This window comes from Martes martes, assembly GCF_963455335.1.
Source record: "Martes martes genome assembly, chromosome: 4".
In the NCBI taxonomy this organism is placed as follows: domain Eukaryota; kingdom Metazoa; phylum Chordata; class Mammalia; order Carnivora; family Mustelidae; genus Martes; species Martes martes.
The window spans coordinates 34239322-34259239 of record NC_137891.1 but is presented as its reverse complement, the minus strand read 5'-3'; the positions used below and the strand labels follow the sequence as shown (position 1 = coordinate 34259239).

At 46.0% G+C, this 19918-nt stretch overlaps 1 protein-coding gene across 1 annotated transcript in view; it reads left to right on the top strand.

The window, feature by feature from the left end:
- Positions 1-19918, top strand: part of BAALC (BAALC binder of MAP3K1 and KLF4) — a gene marked incomplete at its 5' end in the record, with an annotated part of 85483 nt that overhangs the window by 49535 nt on the left and 16030 nt on the right. The window lies entirely within an intron of this gene.

Below are 19918 nucleotides of genomic sequence, written 5' to 3'. Positions count from 1 at the left end.
GCTGCTCAGATAGGAACCGAGGATTCAAAAGCCAGTTACTGCATTTCCGAAATACAAAATCAAACTGGACCATTTGGAGGTTTTAAATGTATGCTTCCTACAGAAACCCCACAACATCTCGGTCTTACGTGGCTGCTAGAGAAGAGATTTTTGGATATCACCGTCTACTTAAACATTGACAGTCAGCTAAGTAGTGAGCGGGCTCTCAAGCTTTATCCTGTTCATTCTGGCTGTGTCCTTTTGAAATTACCGATATCCTTTTCATCGAGATTGTGGTTACAGATGATTATCCTAGCTAATTTACTATTTTTCTCTTTTTTCCTTCTTTCTTTCTAAATACTCCGTCGCACTTGTCAGATGCGTGTTTTGGCATAACCCGTCACTCTGAAGCGGCATAATCACCAGTCACAGCCTTCTGAGAATGGTTTCCAATTTGATGAGCGCAACTGGGAAGATAATCATCTCAAAAATGGATTCAGACGGCTAGGGAAGCTCTGGAAGGAGGCAGATCCCCCAAGGGAAGGCTCATCTTCCTGGACTCCCTGCCTCCAGGCTTGAGCCCTTCTTCACATGGGTCCCCACACCGTCCCAAGGCTGCCATTGCCCACGGGACACCATCTAGACTCCTTAACGAGGGACCGATGGCTACCCATGATTTATCCTCTGCCTCTCTTTGACCTCTTTATACTTGGCCACCAGCGATACCCCTGGACATCTCTCTTCCCCACCTCCCAAATATCACCACCAAAGGGCAAAGATAGTACCTCTCCCCTTCACTGCTGCATCCCAGCCCCCAAGCAGAGCCCAGCACATTGAAAAGGTGCAGGAAATACACATGGAGGTATGACCTGCTCCCCTGTGGTCTTTCTCCCGCTCTGTTTCTGTTCAGCCCAACTTGTCTGTCCTTCAAAGAAGGTGAGGCACCCCGGGTGCTTGTGAATCGTATGTTTTATCTTTTACCTCCGCATGTGTGTTCCGTATCAGCCCTCTGCTAGCACACAGTGAGCACACCCTCGGGAGCAGCAATCTGGTCTGCAGTCCGGGGCTCCCACTTCAGCTCAGCCTTCTGTCCTCTCGACTGGCCTCCTGGGAACCCCCAGCTCTGGGTCTCCGATCCTTCAGGAGTTGCTACCCTCTGAACGAATCTGGGACGAAGGGTCCACGTGATATGCTGCTCTTTGATGATACTGTTTTGTTGCTGTGGCTCTTCTGCCTTCTTTTTCATCCACCCAGGGCCCTCCCTTGCTCTCCGGAAAGGATCTGAACTCAGCCTTTGCACCTGGCTGTGCCTGGGGGTGGGGAGTTGTGAGATCAACCCCGACTGTGGGCCAGGCGCACCGACTCTGCCCTTTGATCACTCCCCTTTGATGCCAGTATCCGAATTCTCATTTCGTATCCACGGAAATGGAGGCTTAGTGAGGCTAAGTCGTGGGGCAATGACAGACAGTGGATGGGAACAAGATGTCTTTGGAGTCACACGGTTCTGAGTATTGAGTCCTGGCCCCGCCATTGGCTATTTGTTCCTCTCTGAGCAAGTTACTTGGCTTCTCTGAGGCAGTGAGTAAAATGGGAGTCATCATCGTAGAGAGTTTGACAAACAGTGAATGTTACTATTTTGTCACTTCAAGAAAAGCTTGCAAGAGGCAGAGCTGAGCTTTCAACCCAGGGCTGCCTGGCTCCAGAGGCAGTGCCTGCCCCACTGTGGCACAGTCCTCCTGGGCGAACAGTCACCAGGCCACCGGTGACATGTGTTGAGTGAACATACATTTAAGTCGTTCAACACATCGACTCTTAGGGCCCCAAGAGGTTCTGTGTCAAAATCGAGTCAGGTTCAGGGTGTCTGGGTGGCTCAGTCAGTTAAGTGTCTGCCTTCGGCTCAGGTCATGATCCCGGGGTCCTGGGATAGAGTCCCGCATCGGGCTCTCTGCCCAGTGGGGAGTCTTCTCCCACAGAGAGCCCTCCCTCTGCCTCTGCCCCTCCCCCCACTTGTGCGTGCTTTTTCTCTCAAATAAATAAATCAGTAAAAATCTTTAAAAAAAAAATAGAGTCAGTTTCAGAGATATGAAATGAAGAAAAAAAGTAATGCAAATCTTGTGTCTGACAAAGAAAACTATCACAAGGGAAGGGGTTTGTTTTTTTAGCTTTACCAAGGTAAAGCTGACAAAACTGTAAGATACTTATTTATTTATTTATTTATTTTTAAAATATTTTTATTTATTTATTTGACAGACACAGCGAGAGCGGGAACACAAGCAGAGGGAGTGGGAGAGGGAGAAGCAGGCTTCCTGCTGAGCAGGGAAGCCGATGTGGGGCTCCATCCCGGGACCCCGGGATCATGACCCGAGCAGAAGGCAGCTGCTTAACGACTAAGTCACCCAGGTGCCCCAAAACTGTAAGATATTTAAAATGTTTGGGGTGCCTAGGTGGTGGAGTCAGTTAAGCATCTGCCTTTGGCTCAGGTCATGATCTGGGGGTTCGAGACCCGTGTTGTGCTCAAGACCCACTTTGTGCTCCCTGCTCAGCTGGGGGTCTGCTTCTCTCTCTCCCTCTGCTCCTCCTCAACCCTCGTGCTCTCTTTCTCAAATTAATAAATAAAATCTTTTTAAAAGATATTTAAAGTGCTCGATGTGATTTGAAACCCATTATAAAAGGATCCCACCCTTGAATTAATTAATTAGCACATTCACGGGCTCATGTGTTTACCTTTTGTTTGTGTGTGAGAGAGAACACTGACGTCCTACTGTCTTAGCAGATTTCAGTGATTCAGTGCAGCGGTACCAGCTACAGTCACCGCGTTACACATGAGAACCTCAGCCTACTCACCTTACAGCGGAAAGCTTGTGTCGTTTACCAGCACTTCCTGTTTCCCCTACTCCCAGCCCCTGGTGGCCACTTTTCTAATCTCTCTGAGTTTAGCTTTTTCTTTTATTTCCTTTTCTCTCTCCTTTTCTCTCTCTCTTTTTCTCTCTATCCTGCTTTTTTTTTTTTTCTCTCTCTCTTTTTTTTTCCAGATTCCACATAGAGGTGATACTCTGCAGTATTGGTCTTTCTCTCTCTGGTTTGTTTCATTTAGCATAATGCCCTCCCAAGTTCATCCATGTTGTCACAAATGGCAGGAGCTTGTAAGGAGTTTACTTTTGATGCACAACAAAACGTCTTGGAAATCCTCTGTCAGACTTTTTTTTTTTTTTTTTTTTTTTTTTTTACAAACAAGGCAGTGGTTCCACTCTCCCCAAATCTCTTTCCTCTCTCCTTCTGCCCATACCACACTTTTCTGCTTCCTGTTCCTTTTCCTCCTAAACCCTACTGAATAAATCAACCGAATGTCACTCTTTTCTTCAGTTTCCTTTCCACTGCTGTTTGTTTGTTTTACGTAGATTCTTTTTTTTTTTTTTGAACATTTTTATTTGCTTGACAGAGAGAGAGATCGCAAGTAGGCAGAGAGGCAGAGAGGCAGGCAGAGAGAGCAGGGAAGCCGGCTCCCTGCTGAGCAGAGAGCTGGATGAAGGGCTCTATCCCAAGACTCTGAGATCATGACCCGAGCTGAAGGCAGAGGCTTAACCCACTGAGCCACCCAGGTGCCCCTGTTTTACATGGATTCTTAAACCCAGAAGCAGCCGTGAGGTCATTCTAGCAAAAAAGAATCCTTCCTGCTCTGAAATAATTGGGAGAAGTGGAGAGCGGTGAACTTAAGTGACCATGTCCCTCTCCTGGAATTAACTAAATTTTTAAAAGCTTAGTGCTAATTGTAGTGTAAAGGATACTGTCCCCCAGGTAAGGAATTTCAGGCATCAGCAGAAAGGAGGGAAAGTTTCGGAGGCTGGAGGGTCCTTCCTTTTCTACACCAAGTTGTCCTTGGAGACTTTCCATCCTGGAATCCGAGGCCCAAAGGTCAGGCCGTCAGCATGTTTCCAGAGCCCCATCATCAAAGCTCCCCTTTCTAGCAGCAGTGCAGCCATCTGTAGAGAGAGGAAGGGACAGCCCAGTGTGACTCACCTCTTGCCTGTGCCATCGCCAGCCACGCCAACAGCATTGCCCAGCCCTGTCATCAGCCCTTCTTGCTCCTCAGTTCGGCATGACCTTACTGAGATTGCCGGAGAGCTGCTCTCGCCAGAGGGTTGTGGTGTTCACAATGAGATGTCATCCCTCCTTTTAGCAGCACAAACCCCCACAGTGAAAATGGAGTCTGAGGAGACCTACAGTACTGTCTTTGTCTTTGTATTGAGCCCTGAAACCTGGAAAGATGCCAGCCTTGACTGGGGGCCCTTAGGAGCCATAGCAACCTGAAAAGGATGTGGGGAGAGTGATCTGGGTCATAGGACAGGTCTGTCGGAGGCTGATTTCACTGTTGACGTGCACTCTTTGCTTCGCTCCCCGATAACTGCACAGTAATCAGAACAGCAAGCCTGGTTCACATTTGCACTTGCTTCCTTTGGAATTTCAGCCTTTGGGTACATAAGGGAGAGAACACTCAACATATAGAGGTCGATATGGCAGCTTCTTCTTGCAGTGATGGTCCGAGCTCTGGCATCCGCCTCAGTGGTTCAGGGCCCTTTCAACAAACGTTTCTTGAATGCCTAATATATGCCACACTTGGTGATGAACCAGATAGGCATGCCCCTTGTCTTCACGGAGCAACCAGGCTAGTGGGACAGGCAGGCATGGAACAAAAAACTGCACCGGGGTTGGATGCTCCAAAGAGGTACGGGGTGCTCTGGGAAAGAACTAGGGGAACCCAGCCTAGTGCGAGGAAGGAGTCTGGGAAGCCCCCTTGCCCTCCTCCTGCAAGGAAGTCATGTTCAAGTTGAGGCAGAGAACTAACCAGGCCAAAGGAGAAGCAGTCTAGTAGAAGGGATGGCATGATAAGGGCAGTGAAGTGCCTTCGATGTCCAGTAAGGCTGGAACATAGAGAATTGTCGGGAGAGCATAAACTCACGAAGCCAGGAGAAGCAAGACTGCTCCTGTGGAGCGCTGCAGGACATGTGGGGATTTGGGACTTTTTTTTTTTTTTAAGATTTTATTTATTTGACAGAGAGAGACACAGCAAGAGAGGGAACAGAAGCAGGGGAGTGGGAGAAGCAGGGTTCCTGCTGAGCAGGGAGCCCCATACGAGGCTCGATCCCAGGACTCTGGGATCATGAACTGAGCCGAAGGCAGACGCCCAACCACTGAGCCACCCAGGTGTCCCATAGCTACCCAGGCACCCCGGGATTTGGGACTTTATCCCAAAGGCGTGGAGAAGTCGATGAAGGGATTGGCTAGGATCAGATGCCTAATGCTCAAAGATTGTTCTGGCTGTGCAGTGGGGAGTGGAATCCACAGGTCTCTAGCTATCCCTTTGTTCTGCAGCCCCTCTCTCCCCTTGATTGGATCACCGGGTGTCTGCAACACCGGTTTTGTTTGCGTCTCTGGAATTCTTTCCCATCCGGGAGTGAGTAGTCGGGATCCCGCCTGGAGTACAGATTCCCTGAGGCCAGCTGGCTGCTGCCCCTGAAGCCAGAGGGGTTGAGTGCAGAAAATGAGTCTTGGCAGTGGCTTCTGATGTTCGAGGACAAGTGATGAATGTTTAGTAGGTGACCTAGAGGGCTGAGGACCAGGCAGAGCAACAATTTCAGGGTTCTGAGGGCTAGAAAATGCATCAAGGTAGTTTAATTAAATACTCATCTCCCTGTCTGTACTTCATTGCCACCCACTTGAATCTGCTGGCAAGTTACTTGGATTCTAAGTACTCCTTTTTTTTTTTAAGATTTTATTTATTTATTTGATAGAGAGCACTAGCAGGGGCAGCCACAGGCAGAGGGAGAGGGAGAAGCAGGCTCCCCACTGAACAGGGAGCCTGACTCAGGGCTCCATTCCAGGACCCTAGAATCAGGACCTGAGCTGAAGACACAGGCGTAACTCCCACAGCCACCCAGGCGCCCAGATTCTAAAGACCAGCCCCACCCTGAGGAGTAAGACCTTTAAGATGTGGATTATCTTTTAAACAACAAACAAAAAGGCTTTCATTTATTTTGATGATATCATACATCGCTGTTATTGCCTAGCCTTGAAAAGGGAGAACATGATTCATTGTAGGTTTTCTTTTTGTTGTTTTTGTTTTTTGAATGATGTGAGTAAACACAAATGCATTGAAAGCAAAGGTTTTAGAGTCTGACGGACCTGGGCTGGAAGCCTGGCTCTGGGCCCAGCTGCAGGCCCTCAGGCAGAGTCCTTGAGCTCTGTGACCCTCACTCTCCTCTTCTGTAAAAAATAAGGGATTGGAAGACCTACTTAAATGGTTGGTGTGACAGAGAAGTAGAGTTGGGAACCAAATTCCAATGCCATGCTCTTAGCTACCAGTCCTTTCAGGAGTCCTCCTGTCTTTATAGCCTTGGTTCTTAGCATGGGCGGGCACTCAGTAGAAGCCCACAGGTGGGAGTTTCATTTCATTTCTTCTGTTATCTTCACGTCAACAATTCCCAGTCTTTCCTTCTAAGCACTGTGCAAAAATCCTCTCCCCTGTGGGGACTAACCATGCCTGATTTCTGTGAAGGCCAAGAAAAACAAGGCTGTACCCACCTCGAGTCTAGCCCTGATGTAAGTGCAGCCATCTTGATGTTCCAGATTATCACAAAATATTTCTTGGGTTCTGACCTACTCAGGTTAGCACTTTAAATAGTCCCTCTCTCCTTTAATGATTGATTTAAACCCCTGGGCTCAGCTACCTCTGTCTTTCATAACTCCCCTATACATTCCCCAACTGATCAATGTTGACCCGAGTAGGTGAGTAGGTAGGGACAACCCTACACCCCTACTCAGCAGGAAGAAGTTACAGAAGATGAGATCTTCCACCTTCAACAACCTTAAAGATTTAAAGGTCAAAATTGTTCAGGGGGAAATGTGGAGGCCGAGAAAAATCAAGGCCATCCCACCTCAGGTTTAGCCTCAGCATAAGTACAGCTGTCTCAGACCCCTGTGCCCAAGGGCTGAACTTTCCCCTACTTTAGTTCTAAGGACTCCCACCCTACTTTAGGAAGCCCCACCCTGCTTTAGTAACAGGAACCCATAAATACCCCTGCCTTAACGAAGCTCGGGGTCCAAGTCCCTACTCTGCTGTGTCGGGTATACTTGGGCCCAAGCTCAAGCTTGTCGAATAAACCCTCGTGTGATTGCATCGGTGTTGGCTCCTTGGTGGTCTCTCGGATGCGAAAACTCGGGCATAACAATTTCCATCGTGTAAGTGATCCCCAAGTTTTAACCAACAGCTGTAATTTGTTCCATCCACGTTCACTGATAGGATGCCCCAGTGAACTGACAGCCCTACAGAGAGTTACATATCTCATCCCTTGATTTTAAAACGGTCGACCTTTCTTCATAGCATAGTTAATGCTTGTGTCCTGTTCTTATTCTTGCACGTCATTATATTTGATCACTATTTTTGATAGTGTATTTGATAAATATAATCTAATAACTAAAAGATAATAGCCAGATAGTCTAGGTGGGTTCAAAGCCATTACCAATGGAAAAAGGCAGAATATGACATGGTTCTATTTTTTAAAAATCATTTTTATTTCAGAAAGAATATATTTAAAAAGAAGACATGTTATAGATAAGGCCCCACATTAACCACCCTCTGATCTTGGTTCCCTGCCTTTTCCTCAGAGGCAAATGTCATTATCAGCTTGTTGGGTGTGCACATACATACACACATATACATGCATAAATGTATACAGATACACACATGTATTACTGTGCAGAAAAGTGTAATAACATATACAACAGTGTTTTTCCTACATAAAATCTGTCATTTTTACATATTTGTCCTCTACTTGCCTTATTCCACTCATTATATATTGGACTTCTGTTTGTATAAGTCTTTATGCTTTTAAATTGTATAGAATTCTATAGTATAGGTAAAGCAGTTTATTTAGTAATTATCCAGTTGTTGATTGGCTCTGTTGGTTCCATTTTCCACTCTTTCAGTGGGATAAAGAATGTCCTCAGTAGGCCTCTTTGTGCAGTGGTAAGAGGTTTTCCACAGTAGACAGGCCTGGGATCGCTGACTCATAAGCGTGTGAGTGTTTTAAACTTGAATGGATTCTGCTCGTTGTCCTCCTAAATTGTTTTATTTGCACTCCCACCAGCAACCGGTGAGGGAACCCATGAATCCACACCCTTTCAGCATTGAATATTATCAGACTTAACTTTTGCCATTCTGATAGTTAAGAAGATAGACATTTTGGTTTTTAAATTTTGCATGGCTTTAATTTTCAGTAATTGTTAAAGATTTTATTTATTTATTTGGTGGACAGAGATCACGAGTAGGCAGAGAGGCAGACGGGGGTGGGGGGTGAAGCAGGCTCCCCGCTGAGCAGAGAGCCCGATGCGGGGCTCGATCCCAGGACCCTGAAATCACGACCTGAGCCAAAGACAGAGGCTTTAACCCACTGAGCCACCCAGGCGCTCCTATTTTTTAGTGATTTTTAAATAAACTGTGAGGTTTCCAATTAAGGGACAGAAGCATAAAGAATTCAGGTAGGCAGATATTTTATATCCACTTAGAGCCCAGTGTTAGTGTAGGCACTTACAGATGCTAGAGGATTGATTGATTGCTTTGGGTGATTTTAAAATGTCAAGAATTAGGGGCGCCCGAGTGGCTCAGTGGGTTAAAGCCTCTGCCTTCAGCTCAGGTCATGATCTCAGGGTCCTGGGATCGAGTCCCACATCAGGCTCTGCTCAGCAGGAAGCCTACTTCCCCCCTCTCTCTCTGCCTCTCTGCCTACTTGTGATCTCTCTCCCTGTCAAATAAATAAATAAAAACTTTTTTTAAAATGTCAAGAATTAATACAGTTGACTTAAATCTCCTAGTTCTGCTTGCCCCACATATACTTCTTCCATCTAATAAGGATGTATCACCTAATTTCTGACATCTACCTATGAGGACAATTTAGGGCCCGCTACAGCCAGCCTGGAAAGAGCCTGCTGGAAAAACTGTTGCACTAAACTCAGAAAAGGGCAAGGAAGAAGAAAAAAAAAAAAAAGCAGCCAGGAAACAAGCTGCCCCTGCCTTAAAGGGCTAACCATCCCTCAAAATGAACCAAAGAATAGAAGGAAACAGAGAGGAAAATTTCACTGGGAGACTCTTTCCTTAAAGAAAAATTTCACTAAGTAAAAGAGGAAGGGCAGGCCATGAAGACTAGCATGGGGCCAGGCATCTTTGGAGTCGTCTTAGGTGCAACCCTGGGCTGTTTTCAAATCCCTTACTGATTAGATCTGCCGACTTTGTGGGAAGAAGTCAGGCCACAAGCCAGCACACTTTGACCCACATAAGGAAGTGGGGTGGGAATAAAAAATCAAAGTAAGCCTCCCCATTCCAGCAGAAATGGGGCCATGATGGGCAGGGCTGTGGCCAAGGATGGCAGCAGGCCCTGGAGGGGCCCCCTGGGACTCCCCCCTACCACCCGGGACTTCCTTCCCAGCCAGCGATTTGTCCCCTAGGAGAGGGGGCCACTGCTTGTCAGGCATTGCTCAGGCAAACAATTCCCTAGAGAGGCAGTTTCAGCCTGAGTAAGAAGGTGGGATCCGGCCATGGTTGCTTGGATGAGGAAGGGGAAGTTGGATGCATGCATGGATATGATGCATTATCTTCGAAATGTTCGCCACCTTGCCTCACCCTCCATCTGTCACAGATAATTGTCAACGCCAGTTCCAATTCTTATCTTCCGCCTCCCCCCGCCAGTGGGAATTCAGCCTTTGCCATCCATCTCCCATTATCCTCTCCCCTGTGGAACGAGAGGGTGTAGTGCAGACTGGGAGAGGCACGAAGAAAGGGAAAGTGGGTGGAGGGAGGATTTCACTGGGAGACTGCAGTCTTCCGGCTCCGTAAATATGGGTGTAACCCAGCTCCCGGGGGAATGCTTGGCAAGTCGTAGGCACGGGAAAACTGTTTTTCAAATGACTGGCTAATTCAAGGACAGAGGATAAAAGAACAGATAAGTGATCACTTATGATGATGAGGAAGAAGCGAGTGAAGGAGGGGATCAAAGGAAGAGAGGGACAAGCAAGACTGACAGATTCCAACAGCATCAGGACAAAGAACGAGAGTGAGATCTTGATCTTTCCTTTTGGCTGCCTCCCAGTTCAGTCAGCTTGTTTGCTGTCCTTGGGTGTGTCTTTGTCTTTGGGGAAAGAATAAACCAGACCTGCCTGAATTCACTGAGGACAGACGGGACTCCCCTTGCTTCTTCCTGGGTTCTTTTCAGTTCATCTGTTGACCTCAGCAGGCGTCTTGCTTGCATGCTGCTGATACCAGGAGGGAGCCATTTGCACCACCAATGGCCATGGCCAAGGGCAGATGTGTTGGGCTGGCAACTCATCTCAGGGAACGGGCCCTCCCGTTCCCTCCTAGTCAGGAACCATGGCCTTGGGCAACTGTTAGACTAGAACTGCCCGTTATCCCTGTAGACTGGACAAGTCCATCGGTCATTTTCTTTCCCCGACCATAGCTATTCAAAGTCAAATGTGCTTCTTTCTTTTCTTCAGTCAATATAACATTCCAAAATGTGTTGCTGACATTTTAAAAAATTACAACTTTATTGAGCTATATAATTCACGTACTGTGCAATTGACCTGCTTAAAGTGTACAATTAAGTGGGTTTTAGTCTATTCTCAGAGTTGTGCACAATCAGTTTTAGAACATTTTCACACCTTAAAAAGAAATTCTTTGTCTGTTAGTAATCATTCTTCATGTCCCCCCCAGCACCCCCAGCTCCAGGCAGTTATTAATTTATTTTTCTGTCTAGAGATTTACCTATTTCTGCACATTTCATATGAATGAAGTAGTGTATTATGTGACCTGTAACTGGCTTCTTTCACTTAGCATAATGTTTTCAAGGTTTATCACTGTTGCAGCATGGGTCACTACCTCATTTTGTTTATTACCAAATTCTATTCCATTGTATGTTTATACCATGTTTTATTTATCCATCTGTCGTTGGATATTAGGGGTGTTTCCGTTTTGGGGCTACAGTGAATAACCCTGCTGTGAACACTTACGTACAAGTCTTTCAGTGGACGTGGGTTTTCATTTCTCTTGAGTATATACCTAGAAGTGGAATTTCTGAGACATATGGTAACTGTCTAACCTTTGGAGGAGTTGCCAGACTGATTTCTAAAGTAGGCTCACTATTTTTTACCAGCAATGACTGAGGGTTCCGAATTCTCCATATCTTTACCAACACCTGTTATTTTCTGCCTTTTTCTCTTAAAGCCATTCCAGGGAGTGTGAAGTAGTATTTCATGGTTTTGATTTATATTTCCCCAATAGCTAGCGATATTGAACATCTTTTCATGTGCTTATTGGCCATTTGCATTCTTTTTGAAGAAATGTCTATTCATATCCTTTGCCTATGTTTTCATTTGGTTATTTGTCCTTTATCAGATATAAATTTGCAAAAATTTTCTCCTGTTTTGTGGATTGTCATTTCACTTTTTTTATGATGTCCTTTGAGACGCAAAAGTTTTACATTTTGTTGATGCCCAGTTTGTGTTTTCTGCTGTTGTTTGTGCTTGTGGAATCATTTTTAAGAAACCATTGCCTAACCCAAGGTCATGAAGATTTATACCTTTGTTTTCTTTCAATTGTTTTATAGTTTTAGCAATTACATTTAGGTTTTTTTTTTTTATCCCTTTTGGGTTAACTTTTATATATGGTGTGAGATAGAGGTCTAGTTTCATTTCTTTCAAATGTAGATCTCCAGTTGCCCCACACATGAGTTGAAAAACTATCCCTGGTCTGCCCCCTGGCCAAAGGAAAAAAAAAAAGAAGAAAAGAAAAGAAAAAACTCTTCCCCCATTGACACCCTTGATCATAATTAATTGACAATAAATGTAAGGGTTGCTCACCATTTTTAAAGGACTTCCTGAAATTAGTCTTACAAAAAACCACATAGCTTCTTACATGTAATGTGTGCTCAAAAATCACTCATCAGACTGAAGAAATGACAGATGCCCTTCCATTTTAGCTCATTTTGAAAACTAAGGAGACCAATTCTAAGTGGCTGCGTGATTGTGGTTCAGACAAAATCTTCTTCAGCCGCGTGCTCAGGGCCTGAGCCCAGACACCGATGAGCCAGAGTTTCATCTGATGTGACTTGAGGAGATTCTTCCCAGATAGACTGCTAGTGTCTTACAGTTCGGTTTTCAGGCATTGAGGGTATGACTTTCAGGTGGTTTCAATGACTTTGGACGCAAGAGATCACCTTCACCAAAGCAAACCAGGTGCTTGGGTTACGGAGCAGTTTCCCCTTGTGCTGCTCTCCACATGGCTTCCAGCTATCATTCCTAATTTGTCTGTGCTGCTCCCTTCCCAGCTCCATTTCCAAAATAGCAAGAAACTGGCAAGAAGTCCCTGGTTGCAACTTATCAGCAAGCTTTGGACACAGCTGTTTCCCATCTTTTGGCAAAGTCAGTGATTTGGTTGGTCTTCTGGATAGAATACAAATGTTGTGAAGGACGTCAAAAAAAGACATACTCCCCAGGGCACACAGATGTCCCTCAATTTATTACTATGATTTCACCGTGGAAAGAAATATCGTTGGGCATTTTACATGTAAACCTCAAGCATAAGCATCGGTCTCCATGTCAGGAGCCTAAAAGTGCAGTCTTTAGAATTCCACGTCTCAGAATCACTGGAAGTGGGTAGAGTGGAGGGAACTTATCATAATGCATGCATATTCCTGGGCCCCTACTGAATCCAAAATTCTGGGGGTTGGATGTAGGGATCTGCATTTTAACGGACACCCCAGGTGGGTCTCATGCCCACTAAAGTTGGAGAACTGCCTACTTGTTATTTTTTCTTTGAAGGATATGTGAATACTTGCTAAGACCACAAGCTTTGGAAACATACAGGACTTGGATTAAATTTCAGCTTCTTCTCCTGTAAAGTAAGAGTCACTCTCCCATCTTTCAGGCTTGAGAGGGCTGGCATGGAGCAGAGTTGCAGGTGCAGCTCAGGGTCTAGTACACTGCAGCTTTCACAACAATGCCCACCCCCCCCCCACCCCCGCCTGGGGTGCTTGGGACACGGTAGGGTTGCCAGATAAAATTCAGGAATTTCAGAAAAACAACAATACTTTGTTATTACAAGTGTGGCAGCAATGCTGAGGCCAGGTTCCAGGGTGTAGGGCTTGGTAGGACAAGCTCCATGGAGGGATTTGGGACATTATACCTGGATAGATAACCTCTATGCCTCATCCTCCAACCCTCCCAGAAAGCCTGAGAGCCTCTCAGACCATTCAAATGAATTGCTTTCCTACTTTAACTCACTGGAGTCAATTCTGTTGCTTGTAGCTGAGCACCCTGACCAATGTAGCATCTGTAACTTCCTACTCAACAACTTGCCATCTGTCCTCTGTTCCCACCACTCTGAGCCTTCCCAGAAGTCATCAGAAACCTCCTAATCGCACAGTCTCTCTGGCTTTTCTTGGTTCTGTATATTTTTTTGGTGGAGGAGTGTATAGAGGACGCAGTGCACCCATGGTGACCCTGCAGGGTGGGAGCTGGGGGAACAAAGACCCAACTTCAGTGCGCTTCTCTAGACCCCTCTGCTCGGTAGCTAGTGCTGCCCCTTGGCAAACCCGAATGGAAGCCAGTGGATGAGGGAGCCTGTTGATGTGGTTCATTCAGGTCAGTGTTCTGGAACATAGAACAGGGTGGGGAGGAGGGGAGAGTGAGTGTGGAGGAGCGGAAGGAATATAGCCGGCATGCAGGCTCCACACACTGTCCTAGGTTTGGTTCTCTGGAAGCAGAGCCTGAGAAGGGGATTTTATGTAAGTGACTCCTGGAGACACTCCTGGGAGGGGAACTGTGTGAAAGAGAGAATAGGGAAGTAGGACCGCCAGGGGAAGGAGCTGGGCAGAGATGTGGTTTCAGGATTAGTCTAGCCTCAGCCTGATCCAATGGGTTGCTTTAGAGCAAAGGGACAAAATTGTCCCGCTCAGAGGCAAGAGGACTGCGCTGTTGTACATCCCCTCCCCCCCCCCAAACACTTTTAGTTGATTATTGGCCATGGGCTGTACCTGATGTAACTGGTCAGGCCTGTCCTGGTAAGGGGGCTTCCTTCAGCCAACAGCAAGCCTTAGGAGAAGAGGGCAGCCACGAGCTGCTAGCCACTGACATCTACAGCGGCTGGGGGGTGGGGGCAGGGGCCGGGTAGGTGGACCTGGGTGGACACCAGTAGCATCTGCCAGAAGGACATTTAGCATTTTGTTACTAGGAGATAGCTCTGGGCGGTGAGGTAGAAATTATTCTTCCTTTGTGGTTTTTTATAGCTCAGAAACTTTCTGACATTGAATCTATTATTTTTGGAACTAGCAAATACCAGTCAACTTAAAGCCATGCAACAAAATCACCTAGTTTATGGTAGGTAGAAGTAACAGTAAATGCCCCCCACCCCCTTTCTTGACCTTCTGTTCATACCTCCTGAGCACACTGGGCTGATAATCCCACTCACGGTTAGCTTCTCTGCTTACTCATCAGGCTCAGTGGGCCAGTCCTTTAGCACGCCGTATGACTCATAAATAGTATGTAACTAATGCAGCTAATGGAGGAGACATTAGTGGTATTAGGCCATATAAAAATAAGTACAATGTATGTGCCAAACATGTTGGAACCTTTATATATGTTGTCTTATTTAATCCTTACAATGGTCTAAAAAGTTGGAATTATTGTTGTTGTTGTTGTATTGTTATTCCTATTTAATCAATGAGGAAGTCCCTGGATTGGGGATTAAGAAACCAGAGTTCTAATTTTTGATTAGCCACCAATGAAAACTGAAAGCACTGGACCAAATGAACGATTTTCCAGTTTTCCTAGGAACCCTGCGGCTGAGCAGAGATGCCCGGGGAATGGAGGGGCTGCTGAGAATGCAGGAGTGGCCACCTTAGCCACGGCTGCTCTGCTTTGATCTTTAAGTGTTGGTAGGACTGGCTTCATGGGTGTGCAACCTGTGTGGCTGCACAGGTTCTGCTGAGCTTGGAAGGGGCTCTGTACTTAGGATTTCATGTTCTGCGGCATTCTTGAAATTCTTAGTAATTTTATCTTTTATTTTGTGGTTTGTAAGTGAAATCCTGTGGAACAGTGGGGCATTTGCCAGGGGCTTGGAGCTTTGATTCATGCCTGGTTCCACTTCCTGTTGCCTATCTACCTCCCTGGGATGTGTTCTCCACTGCCTGCTCTTGGCACCTGTGCCCCCAGCCTCCTTTTTCTGCCTTGCCTTCCTCCTCCTGGGTTAGCAGCTGGGTTGCATTGGTGGGGAGGGGAGCCGGCCATGGGCACGGGGAGGATTGGGGTCAGATACATGTCTTGAATGTCTCAGAGTAAGACATGGGGGTGGACATCCCTACCACGCTGGAAGCACCATGGTGCCTCCAGTGGGTGGCTCAGTAGGGCCTCTTACCTACCTTTAACCCAGATACCAAGTCATGAACAGCATAGAAAATGGCAACATTCTTATGGCCCACTGTGGTAAACAGTGAAGGTGGTACTGGCTAGCCTTGAGTCCCACTCAGTAGCCCCAAAGAGCTGAAGGCAGTTCAACCCTGGACTAAAGTAGGTAGAGCTTCTCTCTTGGTCCTATGTTCCCTTTTCTGCCCCATGCCACTTGGTCCTGCTCTTCCCTATGGGGCAAGGGGACATACCTGACAAAGTCCCCAGCCCTCCTTCAGGATCAATTCCTTTTTTTCCCAAGTCCATCACAGACAAATGTGTGGTCTTACCGCCATGGCTAATACCCAGCTCACACCCCCTTGGGACTCACTTTGTGAGTCTGACAGCCCTGGAACTGGTCTATCTCCTATTGAATCAGAGAAGTTCAGTCACACAAGTTCACCCTCCGATGTTCCAGTAATGTCAAGTGCCATAGACATTTCTAAATGCTTGCGTTCAGTTTTTATTCTTAAGCCACAGCAGACCAGTAACAACAGTTTGGTCCCTGGGTCACACTGAGAAGCTCTGTTCTAGATTCTTCTGTGGGTGCTGGGACCCTGGAATTACTAGCTCAAATCACGCCAAGCCTGCTTCCAGGTTTTTCATGGGCCTCTTCTCCTGATGCATTCTTCAGGTTAGCACTCCCATGGGCGGGCCACGGGGCAACTAGAGATGGAGATTGAATATGTGTGCTGTGGGGGGTGGGGGGGTCCATATACATATATTCGAGGCCCTTTAGGTGTAGGATGGAGGGAAGATGAGAAAAGACAGGGGATAGGCTGCCAGCTGATGGAGGAAGGGCGCCCCAAAGATGTGGGGCAAGCCGAGCTGAAAGAATGCATGTCTCTGCACATCTGGAACACGTCCACAGTGCCCCGACGTACTATAGCCTGCTAGTCAGGAAACTCCAGGCCCGCCATTTTCTATTTCCGATATTTTGATTTCTGATCTCTATCCCATTGCCACAGTTGAGAGCCTCTTAGCATTTTGCAGAACAGGTGGGTGCCCTGTGGATGTGTGTGTTCTTTGGATCACTGCTTCCTCAGCCGTGTTGGGACTGTGGCCTCACCAGCTCTGCCTAGTCAACCAGCCTTCCCTCTCTTTATACATCAGACCTGCTGCACTTCTGATGTGTGCCTCATGGCAAGTAAATTCTCAACATTCTGCGAAAGGATTTTGTTTGTTTTCCTTAAGTTTGAATAAAAGCAAACCCAGACTAACACCCCAAAAGAAAGGCAAATGACTTGACAATTTAAAAAAAGCCCCACATAATTAGCCAATAAGGCACATAATAATATGGTATCTCTAGTAAATCAAGCGGTGTAAATCCAAGCAGTGAGGTACTTTGTTTTGCCTCTTAAATTGGCAAAGATGAGAAACAAAAAAGAAAATATTCAGAGTTTGTGTGGGTTTGGGGAATTTTGCCATTTCATTTACTATTGCGAGAAGGCAGTAGAGTAATTGGAGATTTCTAGAGGTAAATCTGGCAATGCAGAAGACTTTGCCAAGTGCATATCCTTTGAAATCTTGAAGTCACTGTTCCGTATTTTCTTACATCCATTGGTTGTTGATAAAAAGTCTAACGTCAATCTCATTCTGCTTTTTTGTTTTTATTTGTTTTCCTTTTCTGAAGCTGTTCTTGTTATTGACAGTTTCTGAATTTTCATTAAGATCTGTCTAAGTTGGATTTTCTTTTCATCTGTCTTGTCGAATCTTTGTAGGCTATTTCAGTTTGGGGTTTCACATCTTTCTTCATTCAGTTCTGAGAAATACTATTATTTCAGCGAATATCGCTTCCCTTCATTTTTCTCTACTCTCTCCTGGAACTGCTATTCGACTGAGGTTGTAATGTCTGGATTTTGATCCTTTGTTCCCAACATGTTTTTCATCCCTTCTTTCGCTCCTTCAGGAGAATCCCTGGGGCAGTTGATTAACTTGCTCTTTATGTTTGTCCTGGTATTCAACTTCTCTATTGAGTTTTTAAAAATTCATTTCAACAGTTAAAATTATTATTTCAAATATCTTTAGCCACTCTTGTCCTCGTTTTGTGCTTACCTTAACTTCCCTCATTTTTCTGGGCATTTATTTAAAATTTTCTGCTGCATATCTTGTTAGCTACATTTCCTGAGGTCTCCACTCTAAAGTTTGCTGTCTCTCTTTTATGGTGTTGGCCTTCTCCAGATGTTTGTTTAATCCTGTTCTGTGCTAATTTGTGCAGCTGAAATCCCCTTTAAAATGTCAGCTGTACCTACTTCTTTTAAGAAGCACTTGGAAGGCAAGGATGGAAACTATTGGCCTAACTCTTGGCATCATTTCCCGTGAGCCAGCCTTCATCTTGTGGATTTTCTCTTCCTCTTCCTCTCAGGTGTCACAGCCCTTGAGAGTACCTCCCTCCTCTCTGAGCCAGGCCCCTCTCAGTGCTGTTTCTACTTACAACACTTCTGACACCAAATGTGTGGGATTTTTTTTCCTACCAAATCAACCAATTCTCCAACTTTCTGGACACCAACTGCGTGTCCTACAATTCAGTTCAAATCTGACAGCAACTATGTAGACTCAGCACATCCCCCAAAGGTGAAGGGCTCAGTCCCACAAGACTGCACCCCCACTTCTGAGGCCAATCCCAGATCCCAGGTTGCCCCCTGTGTGTCTTACCAGCCAGCTGTAAATTAGAGTTCTTATATCCCCTCCTCAGGTTCAATAATTTTGCTGGCATGGCTCACGGAACTCAGGGACACCCTACTAATGTTTGCCAGTTTATCATAAATGATATTATAAAGGATACAAAGGAACAGCCAGGTGAAGAGGTACGTAGGGCGAGGTCTGGAAGATTCATAAGTGCATTCTGTTCCTGTGGAATTAGGGCTTGTCACCCTCTTGGCACATGGATGCTTTCACCAACCTGGACGCTCCCGTAATATTGTTATTTAAGGGCTTTTTTAATCGGAGGTTTCATCATGTAGGCATGATCAAATGACTCAATTTCTAGCTCCTCCCCAGAGTTTGGGAGGTGGGGCTGAAAGTTCCAAGCTCTTAGTCAAGATTAGGTCTTTCTGGCAACCAGTCCCCATCCTGAAGCTATCAAGGGGACCTGCGAGAGTTGCTTCATTAGAATAAACGGCGGCCCTGTCTTTCCTATCACCCACAAAATTCCAAGGGACTTAGGAGTCTCTGTGACATGAACTGGAGCAAAGACCAAATGTTAAAACAAGAAGATGCTCCTGTTACCTTGTCACTCGGGAAATTACCAGGGTTTTTGGAGATCTTTGCCAGGAGCTGGAGGAAAAGACCAAGTATGTATTTCTTGTTCTATCATAATATCCCACCTCACAGAGGGCTCCGTGACTGCTGACCGGCCTCGGCGACTGGAGCAGTAGAACGGCTGCCCTGGCCTCCCTGTGGCTACTGCAGAACTTGAGCTCACTTCCTGCCTCCCTGTGGCTACTGCAGAACTTGGGTGCACTTCCTGCCTCCCACCTGCTATTCCCCCTCGTGCTTCCTGGACCACCTTTTCTCTGTTCAGTCAGGTCCTCTTCCCACCATGTAGTTAGTCCTCGAGGTAGCCTCTTGCTCTTCAGGGACGCCATTTATTTAAACCTCATTCTATCACTTCTTGGCATTTGTTATGGGAAGAACACACGCTCAGTCCAACACTTTGAGATGGAATGCTGTAAAAAAAACTGTATAACCTGGGCGCCTGGGTGGCTCAGTGGGTTAAAGCCTCTGCCTTCGGCTCAGGTCATGATCCCAGAGTCCTGGGATCGAGCCCCGCATCTCTGCTCAGCAGGGAGCCTGCTTCCCTTCCTCTCTCTCTGGCTGCCTCTCTGCCTACCTGTGGTCTCTGTCTGTCAAATAAATAAATAAAATCTTTAAAAAAAACAAAACAAAAAACCAACTGTATAACCTTCAAACTTCAAACCAGTAACCCTCCACTTATAGGAATTTATCCTAAGGAGGTAATTAAGAATAAAGCTTTAAGGGGCGCCTGAATGGCTCAGTCAGTTGAGTGTCGAACTCTCGATTTTAGCTCCAGGTTGTGATCTTGTGGGTCGTGAGATTGAGCCCCGCATCAGGCTCCATACTCATCGGGAAGTCTGCTTGAGATGCTCTCCCTCTCCCTCTGCCCCTCCCCTGCTCTCTCTCTCTTCCTCTCAAATAAATAAATAAATCTAAAAAAAAAAAATAAAGCTCTAAATATAAGGCTTTTCAACCACAGTGACATTTATTGTGAAAACAAATAACCAGTTAGAGGGGATTAAATAAATGATGACAGGGGGAGCCTGGCTGGCTCAGTCGGTACAGCATCCAGCTCTTGATCTTGGGGTCATGAATTCAAGCCCCACTTAAAAAAATTAAAAATAAATGGTGACGCATCCATATGATGGCAGACTAAGTGGGTGAAAACTAATATGGCAGAATATTGAATTGCATGGAAAAATGTCATCGACATATT